The sequence below is a fragment of the Arachis ipaensis genome, chromosome B09 (assembly GCF_000816755.2).
Source record: "Arachis ipaensis cultivar K30076 chromosome B09, Araip1.1, whole genome shotgun sequence".
NCBI classification, from domain to species: domain Eukaryota; kingdom Viridiplantae; phylum Streptophyta; class Magnoliopsida; order Fabales; family Fabaceae; genus Arachis; species Arachis ipaensis.
Window position 1 is genome coordinate 18,570,464 of NC_029793.2, and position 2,608 is coordinate 18,573,071.

Here is a 2,608-nt window from a genome sequence, read left to right on the forward strand (position 1 = left end):
ATATAAATACATATATAAATATAAAATAATTATATTTATATATATTTATAATCAAAATATAAATAAATATATTAAAATATAAGGATATTAATTTTTTTGTATTCGCAAAAATTTGATTGTTTGACAGAAAAGAATTTAATTATTGTATCTTATTAAATGATTTATTATTTTTCTAATTGATTTTTTTCTTGAAAAAAATGTGTGGAATATTTAAAATACATAAATACATATTTAAGGTAAAAAACAGAAATAAGTCAAGGGAAGTCAGAAATTACGTGAATCCGCTAAGTTGAAAATTACTTCATCAATCAACCAAAGCACTTCTCTATGCAATTCGAACCAGCTTAGTTCGAATTGCATTTGTATATAATTCGAACCGAATTAGCTCGAATTATTTAACGAAATTCACACTAATTCGAACCAGCTTGGTTCGAACTAAAAACATACATAATTCGAACTAGATGAGTTCGAATTATATAAAGTAAGCTTCCCAAAGGAATTCGAACCAGGTTGGTTCGAATTACATAAACCATATTTCGAACTAGGCTGGTTCGAATTAGTGAGCACCAGACATGTATATATATGGTTGTAAACGTGAGTTGCTCTCATTAGAGGGGGTAAGATGGCTAGTGAGGAGAGTTTTGTAGTGTTGGTTCACCACAGAGGATCGATTAAGAAGAAAACTCGTTCCGGTGTGAAGTTCACCGATAAGGATCCTCTCTGTATTATCGTGAGGCCTACGACGAGCTATGATGACCTTGTTAGGTCTGTACTACTAAAACTTGGTTTGGAAGGTGCGAAGCAGGTTAAGAAGTTTTTCTATCGCATTCCAATCACGGTGCTCCAGAAAACCGTGAAGTATGATTGTTTCACGATCAGGAGTGATGAGGACTTGCAGGTCATGTTTCATTGTCGCCGGCAGTTTCCAGAAGTGAGGACACCAGAACTGTTGGCAAAGTTGGTTGATGTGGTATCCAGCTCAGGGGGTTCGAACCGGAATACCACCACTTTAGCCACGGCAGCCGGTTCTAGCTCCAAACCTGCCGTTGCTTCTTCTTCCGTCCCTGCGTACGAGCCACCCGTCCAACCTGTCACCTCCCCTTTGTTTGCTGTTGATCTCAATGGCAGTGTAGGCGACGAGGTCAGAACAGGAGAATTTCTGCCGACCTCTTTACAGTGTGCTGCACCGCCTGGGGTTGGAGAAGGATTGTTGGGTGATCCAGAGGACGATGATGTCGAGCCGGATATGATTGATGATGACAGTGGCGATGATATTGGAACGAGTGAGCCTGCCGGGGCGGGAGGTGGTTCTAGCTCTGGCACACAGCAGTATCAACCACATTTTTCCTCTTTGGACTTGGATGCCATGAGGCAAGAAGGGGTTCCTGGGCAGCCTGCTGGATTTGGAGCTAGAGATGCGGAAGGGACTGCTGGTCTGACAGAGTTCCAGGTTAGTCAGCAATTTCAGGATAAAGATGAGGCCCTGTTAAGTGTGAAGGCTTACAGCATCCGCCGAGGGGTACAGTACAAGGTAGTGGAGTCTGACTATCGCCGGTATGTGGGCAAGTGTTCTGAGTTTGGGAATTGGTGCACATGGTTGATTCGGCTAAGTCTCCGGCAGCGCAAGGGCATTTGGGAGGTCAAACGGTATAATGGACCTCATACCTGTCTTGCCACCTCCATCTCCAGCGACCACAGGAGTTTGGATTATCATGTGATATCGGCATTCATTATGCCAATGGTTAGGGCTGATACATCCGTCAGCATCAAGGTGCTCCTAAATGCCACGGCCGCACACTTTGGGTTTAGGCCGACGTACAGGAGGGTCTGGTTGGCAAAGCAAAAGGCTATTGCCCTCATCTATGGTGACTAGCTCGGAGGAGGAATCACTCCAAGCAACTCCTGAAACCACACCCAAACTGGACAGCCACCCTGGATGTATATCTGGAAATCTGTAAGGCAACCGCTGACATAACGCCCGTCCACTGGCAACTGACAAACCCCATTTGTAGGATTTATCTTGTATTGATTTTTGGGGATTTTATCACCTTTTACCCATATTTATTCAAGAAATAGCATGGTTTTGTATATTCTCCTTTAATTGTGCTTGAATGTGAAAACATGCTTTTTAGGACTCAAAATAGCTAAATTTATTTCACCTTGATTCTATTAGATGCCTTGATATGTTTGTTAAGTGATTTAAGGTTTAGGAGGCAAAGAGTGGATCAAGGGAATGAAGAAAGAAAGCATGAAAAGTTGGAGAACTCATGAAGAAATGAAAGAACCGGAAAGCTGTCAAGCCGACCTCTTTGCACTTAAACGACCATAACTTGAGCTACAGAGGTCCAATTGATGCGGTTCCAGTTGGGTTGGAAAGCTAACATCTGGGGCTTCGAAACGATATAAGATTTGCCATAGTTTCATCGCGCATAGGGGCGCGCACGCGCACGGTACGCGGATGCGCCGATGGTGGCACATGACCAACTTTATACAAACGTGGCTAGCGATTTTAGAAGCCTTGTGGGCCCAATCCAACTCATTTCTAATGCTATTTAACCCAAGGAGTGAAGAGGGAAACAGGTGTTAGTTACCAATTAGTTTAGTTTAG